The sequence below is a fragment of the Eptesicus fuscus genome, chromosome 3, assembly GCF_027574615.1.
Source record: "Eptesicus fuscus isolate TK198812 chromosome 3, DD_ASM_mEF_20220401, whole genome shotgun sequence".
Lineage (NCBI taxonomy): Eukaryota > Metazoa > Chordata > Mammalia > Chiroptera > Vespertilionidae > Eptesicus > Eptesicus fuscus.
Window position 1 is genome coordinate 42516122 of NC_072475.1, and position 19614 is coordinate 42535735.

At 45.0% G+C, this 19614-nt stretch overlaps 1 pseudogene; it reads left to right on the forward strand.

Annotated features, from left to right (window-relative positions):
• Positions 1–12972: 12972 nt before the first annotated feature.
• Positions 12973–14461, forward strand: LOC129148292 (spindlin-2-like; annotated as a pseudogene).
• The last annotated feature ends 5153 nt before the right edge of the window (positions 14462–19614 follow it).

Genomic DNA, 19614 nt, shown 5'->3' on the forward strand with positions numbered 1-19614 from the left:
AATTCAAGAAAATCTATGTATTTATGAAATAAATAAATAAATTACTTACCTAAATTATCTGAATAGCTGATTTGTAATGACATCACTTGTTTAACTAGCTTACTAGCACGCAGTACGATGTGTATCATCTGAGAGACAGTTACAAAATGTTTTCGTCGGAGAAACCAAGATGGCGGCATAAGGTAAACACCTAATTGTTGCTTACAACAACAATTTTGAAACTACAACTGGAAAACAGAGCGTACACCGTCCAGAACCACTGGAAAGCTGGCAGAGTGGAAAACCTACAACTAGAGAAAAAAAGAGAGGGGGATGCTAAGCCTCAGGAGCTGTGGAGGTGCGGAGATCCGTGAGCGCGGAAAGGGCGGGCGGCTGAATACGCGGCAGGCTTGCTCGCAGTGCGCGGAGAGGGAAGGCAGCAGACGTTGCGTGGCTAGCTTTCTCATTTGGGAGAAAAACAAAACCTCCCAACTGCACTGAAATCCAGCTGCGGTCGGGGAGAAACTGGGGAGTGAGTTTCTGTTTGGCAGCGGGGAGGCTCGAAAGCTGCCTTCTCTCAGAGGCACGCAGCCATTGATTAGGGCATGGAGAAACCAGCCCTCTTAGGGCGGGGCAGACAGGAAACCAAAGCTTGTCTGCGCCTCCCTGAGACTCCGCCACATCCAAGCTGAGCACAGAAGCTCTCCCAGCGGAGACACTGCTGATCTTCACAGCCAACTGGCTTGGAGATCAACTCCCGCCAGTGATACCAACAATCCCAACCACTCTGAACTCCAGTTTCTGGGGACACGCGGGGGACCCAGACGCCTACGGGACTCTCGGCCATCGGTCGGAGAGTGAGAGTGACTTTTCTGTCGGTGTGAACGACACCAGATTTCAACCACTCTCATAAGGGACACATTCAAGACTCAGTGAGCACCAAAGCCCTACTGTGTCTCCAGCACAGCAATTCTTCCGTTATAGACACAGCAGGTCCTCACAACCAATTGGACCGGAGGTCAATTCCTCCCAGTGTACCAACAGCAATCAGGGCTTTTAACTACACCAAGACTTTCCACTCAGCCCACAAAGGGGAGTACCAAGAGCGACCACCTAGGGTGATTGGGGAAGCTGAGCTACTGGCCCCTATAGGTCACCGACCACACAAAGCCACTCCATCAACACAGGGAGGCAGCCAAAATGTGGCGACATCGAAGTATGTCACGAGTAGGAGAGATAGATGAAAGCAAACTAATGGATAACACAGTGTTCAGAACCATATTTATAAGGTTACTCAAGAATCTTCTAAAAACCACTGAGAAACTTGAAGAGACCTTCAAGGACCTAAATGATAATACCAAAAAAATGGAAAAGGACCAGTCAAAAATTATGCACACACTGTCTGAAATAAAGAATATACAGAGTAGACCACCGCACCCGAAGAGTCAAACCAAAGATCTGGAATATGAGGAAGAAAAAAACACCCAACCAGAGAGGCAGAAAGAAAGAAGAATCCAAAAGTGTGAGGATAGCGTAAGGAGCCTCCAGGATGGCTTTAAGCGTACCAATATCCGAATTTTTGGGGTGCCAGAAGAGAGAGAGCAAGATACTGAAGACCTATTTGAAGAAATAATGACAGAAAACTTCCCCCACCTGGTGAAAGAAATAGACTTACAGGTTCAGGAAGCGCACAGAATCCCAAACAAGAGGAATCCAAAGAGGACCACACCAAGACACATCATAATTAAAATGCCAAGGGCAAAAGACAAAGAGAGAATCTTACAAGCAGCAAGAGAAAAACAGTTAGTTACCTACAAGGGAGCACCCATACGACTGTCAGCTGATTTCTCATCAGAAACTATGCAGGCCAGATGGGAATGGCAAGAAATATTCAAAGTGATGAATAGCAAGAACCTACAACCAAGTCTACTCTACCCAGCAAAGTTATCATTCAGAATTGAAAGGCAGATAAAGAGCTTCACAGATAAGAAAAAGCTAAAGGAGTTCACACCACCAAACCAGTATTGTATGAAATGCTGAAAGGTATTCTTTAAAAAGAGGAAAAAGAAGAAAAAAGTAAAGAGTAAAATTATGAACAACAAATACATATCTATCAAGTGATCCTAAAAATCAAGTGAATTAAAAATCTGAGGAACAGAATAAACTGGTGAACATAATAGAATCAGAGGCATAGAATGGGAGTGGATTGATAATTCTCAGGGGGAAAGGGGTGTCTGAGTGGGGGGTATGGGAAGAGACTGGACAAAAATCATACAACTATGGATAAGGACAACGGGGGGGAGGTAAGGGCAGAGGGGGGGTGGGAACCGGGTGATGGGGAGATATGGGGGAAAAAAAGGAGAAACAATTGTAATAATCTGAACAATGAAGATTTATTTTTAAAAAAATGTTTTCGTCATTGCCAATCCCCAAAAATGCCATGGTTCATTAAGTCCAAACAATGGTAGCCGAATTCTAACAACTGATCAACAATGCGAATTTTGATAAGCAGTTCTCAATAATCAGTTCTCAAAAATTATTTGTTATTAAAGTTTAACATTATAAAATTAACAAAAATATAATAAAACTCATATCCTGGCTAAATAGCCACATGGCCGCCGAAAACCGTATATTCCCTTCACGTTCTCCCGCCGTTCCCTAGCTTGTCGTGCATTCTTTCCAAAAATCAGGACTTTTTTAAAACGCCGCGGGACGCGGGACAAATTGTTAAAAATCAGGACTGCCCCGCCAAAAGCGGGACGTCTGGTCACCTTACCCAATATCCACGAGGGACCCCGATCCGGAGAGTCTGACTGACCGCGGTAAGTGTCTGTACATTGTCTGTATTGTCTGTTCTGTTCTGTGCGAGCTCGCTTCTGAAGCTTGTAGTGCCCGAAACAGTCTAAGTGGACGCACTGGCGCACCTCAGGCGGGAGGAGTCAGAGGACGCTTTGATCCTCCATCTGGAGGTGCGTAAAAACCCCCGTCTGGGGGGGAGTGGATTCCCCTCAAACCTCTGGGACTAAGCCGGTCACTCCCGCTGGTTGGCATACGGCCATCGTCCAGTTTTCAGTTTTGCTTCCGCGGAGTTGGAAGGCTCTTCCTGGGTGTCTTTGTCTGTTTGGTTTTTGTGTCTTTCTGTGGACTTCTGTGGACTTACTGGACAGACATTATGGGACAGACTCAGCCCACTCCAAGTGAGTGGAAAGGGGAGCTTAATCACCCCCCCCCCCCACCGGAGGCCATAGAGCTTCCTCAGGCAAATTAATCAGGTGACTGTTTAAACTGGTAAATATCTAGTAGGAGTCAAAAACTCAGACTGTTTGGTATATAAATATAAATGTGAAAGCATTTGTTATCTCTTTCTGCTGTTTAATTTATTTAAAGATGGGGCGTACCTGCTGTGATGGAATACAAAGGTCTTTAACAGCTGCTGAGACACCTTTTTCTCAGAGTCCTTTGTTCTCCATCAGAGAGGGTATCAGCCCACTTAGCTGATAAAAATTCCTCTGTTTGTATAAGTAAAGGTTTCAGTTTGCTCTGATTTGTGAATTTACTGTATTAAATTGAATTTTAAAGTCCTAGAGTTGATTTAAAAGTATACATTTATAACGTTTCAGAGAACTTTTATTTATAGCTTTCTTATCTCTTTTGGTGCTCGGAGACTCCCGGAACGGGGCTAACAACTTCACAGGGCGGAGAGATTTACAGGCCCTGTCCCTGCCTGTGACATCATAGTCCAACGTGGAACTAAGGCTAAAGTTATTATTAACTCTTGATAGATCCCATTAACCGTTTGTTTAACTTACTGTTTTCTGTTATTAGGATCCTCATAGAGGACATAACCTGGTCTTTCCCTTCCTCTCTCATCCTGATTCTAATAGCATCTGTAACTAGATTAAAAATCTTTTCTTTCAGGAGGCCATCCAGGCTTTCAGCTCGCAAGAAATCTCCTCCTGCGAGAGGAGAGAGGGACCCCCCCCCCTCCCCCCAGAAGGGGCTGGAGGCTCTCCCTCTCAACGGGTGTTTGTTTTGTGTTTTGTCATGTTGGTATCAGGACTGTTTGTTTTGTCTTTTTGTCTTATGTTTTCTGTCATATTTGGGCCCTATGTGTGTATTATTTGTTGAGTTTTGATTTGTCAAGGTTTTGTCAGTTTGTTGTCAGTTAGTTGAAATCCTCTTAGAGGATATTGAGTGGTTTTAATTTTTTTCCTTCAACACACTGGCCCCGCCCACTGGCCTGCGGCAGAAGCCAGAAAAAGCGGCTGTGGCGGGCCTCGGAGTTTGCAAGTCTATTAATCTTGTTTCCTTTGTCCAACATGAGTCAGGAATCCTGTCCTAGGATGTGGGAAAGGGAGGCCCCCATCAGGGGACTTAGAGGCAGTGTTCCTGTTATCTGCTCAGATCCCAAGAATGTAAGAATACTTGTTTACTGAAATGATATAAGGACAGATGTTTGATATTTTGTTTGTCTGCCTGGTTATAATTATTTGTTCATATATAGAAGTCTGTGAAAAGAAATAAGAAACATTTAATTTGTTTAAGGCTGAGTGCTCTGACGGGTAGCAACACCCCTCCCCCCCCCAGCCAGTGGCCACTGGGATTCTTTTTTCCCAGGGGTGTTTTCTCTCTGTCAGAGGGGGAATCGGCCTGCCTAACAACATTTCTGTCTATGTTTATTAATTTGAAGATATGAAGTTGTAACGATTGTAGTCCAAAGAGATTTAAAGCAGGGGCCACATTCTAAAATTAACTATAAGAAGGAAGCTGGAGCTGGCAAAGTCACCAAGTCTGCCCAGCAAGCTCAAAACCTAAATGAATCTTATTTCTAACACCTGCCACCACCCAGTCTTAATCAGTGGTGGAGGAACAGTCTCAGAAGTGTTTGTCTCAACTGGCGATTAAGTTTGATATGATTAATATACACTGTAAAACCTTTAAAAGAAAAGGAAAATATTTTGTGGGCCACTTGGTCCTTGCGTGTGTGTGGCAACTCTTAAGTTATAATTTTAAAATCAGTAATTTTTAATAGAAACACACTCAAGCAGAGTGGCTTTTCAGAAAGGTCAGGGAGTCTGATTAAAGTGTAGGGGTCACCGGTTCCCCCATGCCACTGTTGGCAGGAGGCAAACACTTTTCCCAGTGGGAACAGAGAGTGGATTGCCAGATGAAAACACCTCGGTGGGACCCTTCCTTCGCCACCTGGGACCCGCGCCGCAACGCTCCCTGCCTCCGCCCACCCGGTGTCCATCCCCTCCAGGAGTTGTTTTAAGTGGCTAGAGGCAGCAGCAACCAGGAGGGAAATTCCCTTGTGACCCCCTCCGCCCCAATGAGACCCAAGAACCCTCAGCGACTCCTTGGACACTTTTCACCATGTTCTGTTAGGGGGCTTAAAGGCGGCAGCTAGAAATTCCCCTTTCCAGGCTTATCAGAATCTGAGATTCTTATCTGTAGGAAAAATGTGGCAGTTTGAAATTCAAGCGGCTGGGCCTGCTCCCTTCTCCCTCTACCTTTTCTAAATATTTTAAAATAATAAAAGGTTTGAAGCATGGTTATGCATTTTTGAAGGACATAGAAAGGTTTGAAGGCTAATTTAAAATTGTAAAATTTGTGAAGGTTTGTATATGTGGTGAGAAGGGGAACAGAGAAATGTTAGAAGGAAAAAAAGGCCAGCAGCAAATAGGAAGGAATTAATATGCCTATTGTAAGAAGCAGAGGCACTGGAAGAGAAAATGTCCTAGCAGGTTAACTAGAGAAGCAGAAAGGGGAGACTCAGACTCCAAGGGTCTTTAAACGTAGAGGAAGAGGACTGACAGGGCTGGGGCTCCTTTCCATTAAGCCCCCAGGCCCCCAGGGTAACCTTACAAGTGAGGGACAAACCTGTTAGTTTCCTGGTGGACACTGGGGCAGCCTATTCAGTCTTTTTTTTTTTAATTTCTTTATTGATTAAGGTGTCACATATTTGTCCTCATCCCCCCATTCCCATCCCACCCACCTCCCCACGCATGCCCCAACCCCCTGTTGAACTTAACCGTTGGATAGGCTCATATGCATGCACACAAGTCCTTTGGTTGAACTCTCCCCCTCCCCCCACCCTCCCCTATCCTCCCTCTGAGGCCCGACAGTCCGATCGATGCCTCCTTGTTTCTGGTTCTGTTCTTGTTCCTCAGTCTATGTTGTTCATCATTTCCCCTAGATGAGCGAGATCATATGTCACTAGATATATACTTATAAGAACTGAATGTGAGACGAGCAATAATAGTTATGCTGACAGGCAAATGAATCAGTCTGTAGTGAGTTTCTTTCTGGACCAACAGTTCTTTTGAGACCCAATTTCAATGTCCACCAGTTCCTTATGTGTACATGTCAGCACTGACCCCTCAGCTCTGGATGGTGGACAAATGGTGGTAACAGAGGTCCGACTCCCTCTGGTTTGGTCTCGGCCGGACCCAGGGGCACGGCTTCACTGGACTAAGGGGCACGTGGCCTCACCCAGACCCAAGGGGCGCGCGGCCTCACCCGGGCCCGGGACCCAGCCTCACCCGGATGGATCCCGGGACACACGGCCTCACCCGGACCCAGGATCCGGCTCCACCCGTACCCAGGGGCACAAGGCCTCACCCGGACCCAGGGGCACATGGCCTCACCCGGGCCCAGGGACCCAGCCTCATCCGGGTCCAGGGGCGCGTGGCCTCACCCGGACCCAGGGGTGCGTGGCCTCTCCCAGACCCAGGGGCACGTGGCCTCACCCGGGCCTAGGTGCGCGAGGCCTCACCCAGATCCAGGGACACATGGTCTCACCCGGACCCAGGGGCGCGTGGCCTCACCCGGACCCGGGACCCAGCCTCACCCGGATCCAGGGACGCGTGGCCTCACCCGGACCCAGGGGTGCGTGGCCTCTCCCAGACCCAGGGGCACGTGGCCTCACCCGGGCCTAGGTGCGCGAGGCCTCACCCAGATCCAGGGACACATGGTCTCACCCGGACCCAGGGGCGCGTGGCCTCTCCCAGACCCAGGGGTGCGTGGCCTCACCCGGACCTCGGTGCGCGAGGCCTCACCCGGATCCAGGGACACATGGCCTCACCCGGACCCAAGGGCGCGTGGCCTCTCCCAGACCCAGGGGCACGTGGCCTCACCCGGGCCTAAGTGCGCGAGGCCTCACCTGGATCCAGGGACACATGGCCTCACCTGGACCCAGGGGCGCTTGGCCTCTCCCAGACCCAGGGGCGTGTGGCCTCACCCGGACCTAGGTGCGCGAGGCCTCACCCGGATCCAGGGACACATGGCCTCACCCGGACCCAGGGACGCGTGGCCTCTCCCAGACCCAGGGGCGTGCAGCCTATTCAGTCTTGACAGAGCCGATGGGACCCGTAACCTCTAAGAAGACATCAGTCTGGGGAACCACTGGACAAATTGCCTGTTTTCCTTAGACATCAAGGAGGACTGTAGACTGGGGTTCGCGGAGATTGCTAAACCTCTATACTCAAGTACTGGGGGAACGCAACCGCTGAACTGGACCAAAGTGGAACAACGGGCCTTTGAGGAGCTAAAAAAAGGCTCTCATCTCAGCACCTGCCCTAGCCTTGCCGGACGTCACGAAGCCCTTCCACCTCTACGTGAGTGAGGTAAGAGACATTGCCAAAGGGGTTCTCACTCAGACTCTAAGTCCCTGGAAGAGACCTGTTGCCTATCTGTCTAAGAGGCTAGACCCCGTGGCAGCAGGGTGGCCAGCGTGCCTCCAGGCAGTGGCCACCACAGCATTGCTGGTAAAGGAGGCAGATAAGCAGACTCTGGGCCAGGAACTAGCCCTGACCACACCCCATGGTGTGGAGGCCCTCCTTCGAGGTGCTCCAGAGAGATGAATATCAAACACCAGGATCACCCTCTGCCAAGCTCTTCTCCTAGACCAGCCCTTCGTCCGGTTCCATAAGACACTGGCCATCAACCCTGCCAGCCTGCTTCCAGATGATGATCCAGAGGAACCCATTCATGACTGCACGGAGGTAACAGACGCAGTACAAACGGCTCGCCCAGACCTGAAAGATGTCCCCCTATCATCACCAGACAAGGTACTGTTCACGGTTGGGAGCAGTTATGTTCAGGATGGCATCCGATGTGCAAGGGCAGCAGTAGTCACCCTGAACCGCACCATTTGGGCGCAGTCCCTGAATAGGGGAACCATGGCACAAAAAGTCGAACTTTTGGCCTTAATTCAGGCCCTCTGATGGGAACACAGTGCCATCCACCGGAAAAGAGGGTTACCAACTGCAGTGAAAAAGAACATTAAAAATAAGGAAGAAATTTTAGCCTTATTAAAGGTCATCTGGCTCCCAAGGGCAGTTGCAATAGTGAACTGCAAAGGACATCAGAAAGGGGAGACAATTGAAGCCAGAGGAAATAGAGCCGCAGACCATACTGCCAAGGAAGCCGCCCAAAAACCAGTGGGGCCTTTACAAGTTTTAGTAACCCTGCCGGACCTGGACCTACACAGACCCCCTCTTACACCAAACAAAAAGAGGAATTGGCAGAACAGAAGCAAGCCATCAAAGGACCGGATGGTTGGTGTACCCTACCAGGTGACAGACTGTTGGTCCCAGAGACTATAGGTCGGACGTTAGTTGCCCAATTACATCAGGCTACCCACATAGGCGTAGATAAGGTAATTAAAAGCATAGTCACTAGAAGTACTGTCTGTGCACAGGTAAATACTAAGCAAGGTAAGAAGGTCCCCCTGGGAATTTGGGCCCCAGGGAAATTCCCCAGGAGAGCATTAGGAAATGGATTTCACAGAGATTAAGCCACCAGCATCAGAGTACAAGTACCTGCTAGTTCTCATAGACACCTTCTCGGGTTGGGTTGAAGCATGCCCCACTAGGACAGAAACTGCCTCTATAGTTGCCAGGAGATTATACCTAGATTCAGGCTGCCAGTAGTCATAGGATCAGATAACAGCCCCGCCTTTGTAGCCAAGATATCTCAAAATATAGCTCAAGCCTTAGGACAGGCATGAACAAGACTCAAAAAAAGGAAGAATTTAACTAAATTTATCCTAGAAACAGGTGAAAACTGGACCAACCTCCTGCCCTTCACCCTCTTATGGGCCAGGTGTACCCCTTACCGGTAGGGGTTTCCCCCTTTTAGAGATCATGTATGATAGACCTCCTTTCCAGGGTCAGGGAGAAACTGAAAGCTGGAATTCATAACCATTCCCTTACTCAAGTCCTTACAGGCTCTGCAGTATACCCAGAGAGCCACCCATAAGCTTGTTCGAGAGGCTCTGCCAGTGCCCACTGCGGACCCTGTACATCCCTTCCAGCCCAGGGACTCGGTGTGGGTAAAAAAGTTCACTGCCCAAGGACTCACCCCAACCTGAAAGGGACACTACACTGTTATCCTGAGCACACCCACGGCTGTTGAAGTAGACGGCGTCCAGACCTGGCTACACCACTCCCAGCTCCTGCACCAGGAAACGGCCTGGATCCTGGCAACCACCCGTGAGATCCCTAGCCTGGGCTCCACGAAGGCCAGGAGGAAACTCGACACCTGCAGGAGAGGAACTGGACTTCACTGTGGACAGTACTGTTGGGGACTGTAGTACTAGAGGCCTTAGCCAGAAGTAAGAGACAAGGTAGAAATGCAAACCGTCTCATGATTGAGCCGGGTGTCCCAAGACAAGGGGGGAATGAAAGGGCAGAGCAGGACAGCACAAAATGTACTGTACCCTCCATCCTGTGTAACTATGTATATGACTCCTCTTTCTTAGAAAACCGCAAGAATGTAACAGTTGCATAAACCTGCCAATAGGAATGTAGAGAAGTAGACTCAGTCCAAATTAGGCAATCTCTGTAACCCCCGTCACTTCCCTAAGCCCACCCAAATGACCAACCCTTTATAACCTATAGTTCTCCCGGGGCTCTCTCTCTCTTTGGTCTCACTGCTATGCCAGAAAGAGGCCGGGAGCCAAACCTGGGTTTGAATACAGACTCTTTGTTTTTGCATCAAAGAAAAGGCTCCCTGGTGGTTGATTATTGGGGACCCCAAACTCTGGGCATAACATATGCACCAGAAACACCGTGAAGGTCACCATGCTTCTAGGTCCTGGTCGCCAGCCAGTCCCAAACCTTATCTGCTGTGCACTTGGCATTTGACGAGTGCTCGCTCAGGAATCCACCCTGCATTCTGATATTGCTTTTCTTTTATCCCACTGCCCAACGCGGAGTGTGTACTGCCTGTTTCTAGATAATAAAATGCCGGGTTCACAGTTGTTCGAGTGGCAAGAGCCATAACACAGTGTGCCAACCCATCCCCTTCTTTTTATACGTGAAACAGGATCTCAAAAAGATCGGTCACTTTATCTCTGTGCTTCATCTGTACCTTCAACACGATCATAACATAACTACTCTTGAGTGCCTACCTCCTCTATCTGGTGCTTTACATGCGATTCTTACTTCTTTTAATCTCCATAACAGCCCTGTGTGTAGGTCTATGATCATCCATTTAAGAGATTTATAAAAAAAAAAAAATGAAGCCCCTCAGGCAGGGCTCAATAGTTGAGAGTAGACCTTTGAAGGGGAGGTCCCGGTTTGATGCCTGGTCCGGGCACATGCCCCGGTTGCAGCCAGATCCTCAGTGGCTGGCGTGCAGGGAGCAGCCAATGGATGATTCTCTCTCATCATTGATGTTTCTATCTCTCTCCCCCTCTCCCTTCCTCTCTGAAATCGATAAGAAAATATTTTTAAAAAATAAATGAAGGTAAAGTGACTTGAAGTCACTAAGGTGCTTAGACAAAGATGGATTGATAGACAAGTACGATAGAATGAAGAGCCTAGAAGCAGATTAATGCATATATGTAAACTTGATCTGTAACAGGAAAAAAACCACACATTACAAATCAGTAGGGAAAGAAAGAAGATTCCATAAATGGTGCTAGGATAATAGTTATTCCTATTTTTAAAATACTCAGGGATTACTACTTCATACATACCACACAGAAAAATCTATTTCAGGTAGGTTAAAGACCTAAACTATGAACAAGAAAACTTGAACACATTTAGAAGAAAAGGCTGAAAAGGTGAAATATCTATGTGATCTTGAGAGTAGAGAAGAATTTCTTAAGATACAAATAAGAAAGGAAAGATTGATAAATTTTTACTATATTAAAATTTAACCTTCTGTACAAGACGCCATAAGTGAAGACAAAACACAAGTTATAACTGACAATGTTCTTAAATGTATAATATACAAATAATTTCTACGACTCAGTAAGAAGTGGCAAATAACCCAATAGAAAAATAGGGAAGTGATGTGAACAAGCTGTTCACAGAAAAGGAAACAAGAACAGCCATTCAAATATGTTTGAAAAGACACCTAATCTCACTAATCATCAGGGAAATGGAAATTAAAATAGTGATGAGATGCCCTTTTATGCCCATCTGATCGGGAAACCAAAAATCTGACACCACCAAGTGTTGTCAAGGATCTGGAGAGACAGGATATTTCACACATTGCTGGTAGAGTGAGTATCCATTGATAGAACCACATCAAGGAACAATTTGGCAAATTTAGTGGGTTGGAAGTGGAATGTGTTATTAGACCTCAAGTAGATTCCTAACATTCAGTGGCTTGAAGTCAAGAAGTTTATGCCTCTCATGCTAGGACAGTGATGGGCAACCTTTTGAGCTTGGTGTGTCAAACTTTGCCAAAAAACTGAGCATAACTAGGGTAGTGTGTCACTTTGAGGAAAAAACTAACTCCAAGACTCTAGTCGCCAATGTTTCATCCTCAGGAGCAGCAAATGTTTCATCCTCGGCATGTGGCTGCGTGTCATCAGAAATGGCTACGCGTGTCAGTGCTGACACGCATGTCATAGGTTTGCCATCACTGTGCTAGGAGTTCATTTCTAGGTGAGGGTACCAGATCAGCAGTGCAATTCTGCTTCTTGCAGTTCGTCAGTGACCCGGGTGACCGTGGCTCTCTCAGGTTCAACATTTGGCTTCCTAAGTTGCTCTGCTCATTGCTACCACCAGTCACCCAGGTGGGAGGAAGAAAAAAGGGAGTGTGAAGGTAAGAGCTGGTCTTCAGGCACCAGCCAGGAAGCTGCATACTTCATTTCTAATCACATTCTATTGGTGACAATTTAGTCAGATGGTCACATCTAACTGAGAAAAAACTGGGAAATGCAATGCTCAGCATGGCAGTTATGAGCCATCAACAACCCTATTAAAATGACAGAAGAAAAGAAGAGATTTTGGTAAAAGCTAATGGTTTTTAATGTCCATTCTTAAACCCAGCAATTCCACTTTTGCATATATGCTCTAGACTAGCCTTTATCAGCAGGAGCTTCTGCAAGTGAATTAAGCCCTACACAAAATTATTTGAGCGACTATTTTCTTATTTCTCCCAAGGATAGCATATAGCTAGTATCATTCTAGATGCCCAGGGGAGAAGTGAATTCATTACACACAATGAATACCTTAGGACATTAAGGCTTAATGCAATTAGCTGGGAAAAGGTGACCCAAAGGGTCTCCCACACATCTGCACAAGGAGATACATTCATTGTGCATGGTCTGTAATAGCAGAAAGAATATAAATTTCACTAATAAAGGAACAGATAACTAGTTATGGTATTTGTACAATGGGATATTATATAGCAGTCAAAGAACAAGGGCTGTTATGTATCAACTAGAGGCCCGGTGCACGAATTTGTGCACCGGTGGGGTCCGGCCAGCCCCACCCCCTGATCAGGGTATTGGGAGCTGATGGGGGCCGGATCAGGCTGGTTGGCTGCTGCAGTGCGCATCATAGCCACCAGTCATTCCAGTTGCTCTGGTCGCTGGACTTTTATATATATATAGATATGAATAAATCTCAAGAACAATGTCGAATATAAATAAATTACAAAAAGACTCAAATTGTGTGACTCCATTTGTATTAATTTTATAAACATGTAAAAATGTGATACATTGTTTAAGGATACACACGTGTATTGGGCATGATAAACAACAATTTCAATGTATAGATAGTTACCTCTACCATTGGAGGGAGGAGCCTAAGATAAAAGAGGGACATACAAGGTGTTTCTATAATATTTTATTTCTTTTTAAAATGACTTTTAAATGTTAAAATTTAACAAAGCTTGGAGGTGGGTATATGAGTGCTTCAAATATCATTTGCTGTATTTTGGGTAGCCTTTAAGTATTTGATAATTTAAATGTTTTAATATCGAAAAAGAAGAAGAAAGGACCACAAATAAGCCACAAAGGCATAAATACCCCCAACCCACCGGTAGCCGAAGAGAAACAACCCAGGTCACCAGCAGGATGGGTCACTGGGTCTGCAAACATGATTTAAAAAAAAAAAAACTTCCAAAAGAAACATAGGGGCAGACCTTCATCCCAGCCCCACAGGCACATCATGGGCTACAGAATTTCGCACAGATGGGAGGGAGGCGATGATGAGCCCATCACCTCACCCAGTGGAAAGAAGCCATTCTGGATCAGGTGCCTATAAATCCCTCTCTTTATCTGGCGAAATATGATGGAATTGACTGTGTCTATAGACTGGAACTTCACAAAGATGAAAGAGTTTTGTCTCTTAAAATTCTTTCTGACAGGGTGGCATCATCTCAACTCAGAGATGCAAACCTTGCAAATACCATAATTGGCAAAGCTGCGGGACACATGGCTGAGGACAGACATGGTTCTAAGGATGAATGGAGAGGCATGGTCTTAGCCCAAGCACCAATAATGAAAGCCTGGTTTTATATCACTGTTGGAAGCTGCCCATTGTCCTCACTGGCTGAGAGGTGTGGACAAGGAACCCGGAAGGCTGGTCAACCTTGAAGCTCTGAAAGGTCAGAGCCAACCACCCACTGTTTAGTTGAGACAATGGTAGCTGAAGCAACTTCCACCTTTTAGTCTTATGTCAATCCTTGCTGATTGGCTATCATTGGAATTGCCTGTCTAAGGGCAATGGGTGTATCCCAAAACCTGAATAAAAGGGATCGCAAGGCCGGAGCAAAGCGGAGTCCTTTCTCTTGAGCTGGGCTCCTGCCTGGCCCCCAATTGCCAAATTTATATTTTCTTGTCTAGTCTCTTTCATTTGTGTGCGGCCTCCTCCAGAACCCGAACCCTGAACCTGAACCCTGAACCACGCGGGACGTAGGGGGGGGAGGGGACACTCGCCTATCACCATTGAGAAAGATCCTGTCTTGTATATGCACCTGTCTTGTATCAGCTTTCAGGTGAGTATAAAAAAGGAGGCCTCCGTATCATGCCAGTGAGTCTCCTCCAGCAGAGTTGGAGCTAGGAGGAGCTGTAGATGGCCCGATAGGCAAACATGTGGAATGTACCAAAGGAGATGGCTCCAAATGGATCGGCATGATCATTCACCAAGTGGAAGCCAAATCCTCTGGGTGTTTCATCAAGTTTGATGCTGATTTCCACATCTATGTCTATGATTTGGTGAAAAAGTCCTGTTAGGATACAATTTGCCACATTTGTGAAAATAAATGTATACTTTGTAGACATGAAAAATAATGTTGCTTTGGGAACTTGGGGTCCCCTTTAATTCAGTACCCTTGCCAGCATAACTGTTGTTTTATTCTGAAAAAAAAAAAATGTATGTGAACATGACGTGTGTGTAAGGACTTTATCATGTTGAACAGATTGTGTGTGTTTAGTGGCTGGAGCATGAAAGGAAGGCACAGCTGTAAATTCAAACTGAGTAAAGTTCAGCTAGTATCACAGAAAAAGTTTTAATATAATAGAAACAAACATTTCTCCTCTCAATGGAGATATGTGCAACTTAACAGAATATTTTTTAAAGGTGAATGCTTCGTTAAGGGTTCAGAAATCAAATTTGCATTAGGATAATTATTTCCCTTCAAATAGATATGAACCTTATGCAAGTTTGGGAGACACTGGCAGACTGGAGAAAGAATAAGGCAGCTAGAATGGAAGAGAAGAGTCTAGCTGGAAGTGATTGTTGTCCAGGAAAGAGGGTGCTGGCTTGGACTATGACTGTGTTGGAAAAGAGGGAGAGAAGTGGACTTGAGAGCAATTTAAGAAATAAAATCATGGACCTTGTTGATGAATCACATGTAATGGCTGTGAAAGAGAGGTGTCAAGGGCAACACATAGGTTTCTGGTTACAGAAGCGGATGGACGGTGCTACGTCCATTGCCATGAGAAGGACTCTACTACAATAGCCTTCTGACACCCTCCTCTACCCGGCTTGTCAGGAGCTAATTAATGTCAAGTGGTAACCATCACCCCACATCTGCTGTGGTACTCACATTTGAATTCTTCTGCCAGTGATAAAGACAAAATGTCTCTTTTGCAGATCAATTTTGCCATGAAAGTAATTTTCATGGAATAAGGCTTTTAAAAAAATAATTAAATCTTTTATTTGACATCATGGAAACAGTATAGTGTGACAGAATAAGGTACCTCTTTAATGGTCTCAGGAAAATTAGAAGAGTATTTATGATATAAACAATGCCAAATAAAGGCCAAATGACATCATAACATGTTTTGCACACAAAGGTTTCATATTAGTAGAGAACTGCAGTGGGATTAGCTGAGTGTTCGTGTATTACACAGTAGTATAGTTATATTATAAGTCACATCACATATTCATTTTATGAAGGAAAGCATTACACACTTACCATCTTTGTAGTAATAACCTTCCAAGCTCATTAGCAGTAAAGTTAATAGTTAGAATAAAATAAAGTATTGCTTTAAAATTTTTTGAAGTACTTATATTGAGATGCACTATCAAATTGGCCCCAAATATAACAGAGAGGTGTTCAAAAGCTAGTTCCTTATTAAAAAGAAGAAAATGATTTATAGCAATTATCTAATTTTAGCAAAACAATGTTATCCACCACATTAAATTAGTGTTGTGTTGATTCTGTAGTCTTGTATGTACATAATTTGTACATTAAAGTTAAGTTTATAGTAGTAGAAGAGCTGTAAGTAGAAGGACTTTATACATGGGTTCATGAAAGTACATATTTAAGTAATATTATAATATAAATTTAAATAAGCATCAGGGCTTTAGGATAATTATTTCCCTTCAAATAGGTCTGAACCTTATGCAAGTTTGGGAGACACTGGGCATTAACCAACTTTAGTTTGTGTAGGAATCCCTTTCACGTTCCGCGTGGTTCAGGGTTCCAGTTCAGAGTTCAAGTTCTGGAGAAGGGCCGCACACGAATGAAAGGAGACTTGAAGAAATTCAATTTGGCAACATGGGGGGCCACGCGGTAGCCCACCTCTGGTGGGAGAACTACGACTGCTCTGGCCCTGCCATCCCTTTTATTGAGGCTTTGGGGAACACATCTTAGGCAAGATAAATAGAAATTTACATGTAGCCCTTAGGCAGGAGATAACAAAAACTTACATGTAGCCCTTAGGCAGGAAATAACAGAAACTTACAGGACAAACAAAGGTGGAGGCTGCTTCAGCTAACAATGTAAACCACCAAAGGGTGAGTGGTTAGAGAGATGAAGGTTGTTGACCAGCCTTCCTGGCTCCCTGTCAACATCTCTTTTAGTGAAACTGATTTGTTTCCGGCAAGTTTGGTCTACAAGACCTTCCGTGATCTGGCCCCACATGATACCACAGCTTCATTTCCTGCCACTCTCCTACTCAAATCTGAGGTCCTGGCAACACTGTAATTTCCATGTTTTTACCCTAGCTATTCCCTCCACCCAGAAAAAGCCATCTAAATCTGCTCAGCTAAAACAACAAGCACCACAGCCCATAGACGTGCCTTGGGATTTTAATCCTCCCAGAGTGGTCATTAAGGATTATTTACTCAAATGAATAAAATGATACAGTATGTCTAGCATCTCTAATGGTAACAGGCACAGGAGGATTCTCCTCCATTATTGAAAAGTACGGCTGGACACCTGTAAGGCCACAACGGGGGAGGCACTAGGGTCTCACTAAGGGAGGCCGGAACCAGCAGTCCAGCCAAGATGGAACCTTCTGCCCAAAACAGGTCTAGGCACTTCCCAAATGTTTTGCTTTATAAATACTGGCTTTTTATCAGAAGAGGAGATAAACAGCTTCGGTCTACATTGGTGATGACCTTTTTGGCATGGATGTCAGTTCAGAAAAATTAAAAAGCTATACAAGCTGCATTTAATTTTCATTCCAAATAGTTCATTTATGGAGTCCCAGGCTGAAATAATATGTATTCTTAAAACAAAAATTGTATGCTTTATTGATTCCAAGACCACAAATGAAAAAAATTCCTGTTACTTTTCAGCTACTAAAAAGTTACTGAGTCTATTTGAGAAGTAACAATACCCAAGCATCTTTTTAAACTCTTATCCTAAAATTAGATATGGATCTAGGTGGATGATATGTGGCCTGCAGCTGACAGCCCATTGATCTAAAGGAAAAGAAAAGGGAAAATATTCCTCCTTGAGTCAAAGTTTATATTGCCCAGGGATTCGGAAACAGCTTGTAATTCATATTTTACTTTCTATTTGCTTGTAGATTTTTATAGCTCAAATAAAATTTCAGGTTTTAAAATACTTACTTAGTTCTAGCTGGTTTGGCTCAGTGGATAGAGAGTCAGCCTGTGGACCAAAGGGTCCCGGGTTTGATTCCAGTCAAGGGCATGTATGTACCTTGGTTGCAGGCTCCTCCCTGGCCAGAGCTCTGGTTGAGCTCATGCAGGAGACAACCAGTCGATGTGTTTCTCTCACATCAATGTTTCTGTCTTTCCCTCTCTCTTCCACTCTCCCTAAAAACCAATGGGAAAATATCCTCGCGTGAGATTAACAAATAATAATAAAACTAGAGGCCCGGTGCACGAAATTCGTGCACGGGGGCGGGGTGTGTGTGTCCCTCAGCCCAGCCTACACCCTCTCCAAGCTGGGACATCCCTCTCACAATCCAGGACTGCTGGCTCCCAAATGCTCGCCTGCCTGCCTTCCGGATTTCCCCTAACCGCTTCTGCCTGCCAGGCTGATCACCCCCTAACCACTCCAATGCCAGCCTGATTGATGTCTAACTGCTCCCCTGCCAGCCTGTTTGCCCCAACTTCCCTCCTCTGCCGGCCTGGTCACCCCTAACTGCCCTCCCTTGAAGGCCTGGTGCCTCCCAATGGCCCTCCCCTGCTGGCCATCTTGTGGTGGCCATCTTGTGTCCACATGGGGGCAGGATCTTTGACCACATGGGGGCATCCATATTGTGTGTTGGAGTAATGGTCAATCTGCATATTACTCTTTTATTAGATAGGATACTTATCTATTTTTAAATTGTTTATTTGTACATATGCAACTTGCATGCTATATTCTATCTGTAGTAAGTTTTAAGACAAATTTTTCAAACTTGTAGTAATTTTTTTTTCTTCTGGATTTATTCTATTTAACTAAAGCAATTCCTACCCCCCACCCCCCACCCACAAATAATCAATGGAGTACTAGTCCAGCAAGATATTCTGAGATGCAGAAATTATCAAAGTCAACTAAGTGGAAAATTATGTATATGGTATTCAAGTCACATGAACAAATTTTAGATAAATATTCTGAGAAATAAAACCTATTTAGTTAGACCTAGCCAGTTTGGTTCAGTGGATAGAACATCAGCCCATGACTAAAGGGTCCTGGGTTCGATTCTGGTCAAGGGATCATGCCTGGCTTGTGGGCTCAGTCCCCAGTTGGGGACGTGCAGGAGGCAGCTGATCAATGATTCTCTCTCATCATTGATGTTTCTATCTCTCTCTCTGAAATCAATAAAAATATATATATTTTTAAAATCAATGGAAAAAATATCCTCTGGTGAGGATTAATCAAAAAAATAAAAACCAAAAGCACACACACAAAAAACCCTATTCAGCCTTGTTTAATTCAGTATTTCTCAGACTTATTTGAATGTGAAATAACAAAGGGAAAGGAACTCCAGCTGTGAAAAGCAGAGGGATGAACCTTATCAGTACCTACTTGAGTGAGGCTGAGTGAAAAGGGCTCATAGGAACAGGGTGGCTTCAGTCAACCCAGACAGCTTAAGTCCAGAAGATTCCATTCCGGCTGAAGTGACCCAAGCAATCTCAGGTGAGCCAGGGTAACAGTAACAACTATTAGTGCCATTATTTCTGCTTCAATTTGTTAATTGCTCAGGATGGAAAGGCACTATACATACATTATCTCTAACCACATAAAACTCCTGCAAGATAGGTTTTATCCGATTTTTTAAAATTTATTTGTATTTATTTATTTTTTTAACAATTACTTTATTATTATTATTATTATTTATTTCAGAGAGGAAGGAGGAGGGAGAGAGAGAGATAAAAACATCAGTGATGAGAGAAAATCATCGATCAGCTGCCTCCTTCATGCCCCACACTGAGGATGAAGCCGCAACCGTGACCTCCTGGTTCATAGGTCAACGCTCAACCACTGAGCCATGCTGGCTGGATCATCCTCCAAATTTTAGAGATAAGGAATCTGAGGCTGAGAGAAAGTGAAATTATTCCAGCAGAAACAGGATTTGGTCTTAGACCCATCTTACTGCACCTTACCGGCTCAGTCTAAAGCTTCTTTATTGACTCAACTGCTCTCCCTTTGTTCTCAAAGCCACTGATTACCCTCTCTGGAGTCTTCCCTAACAGAAAT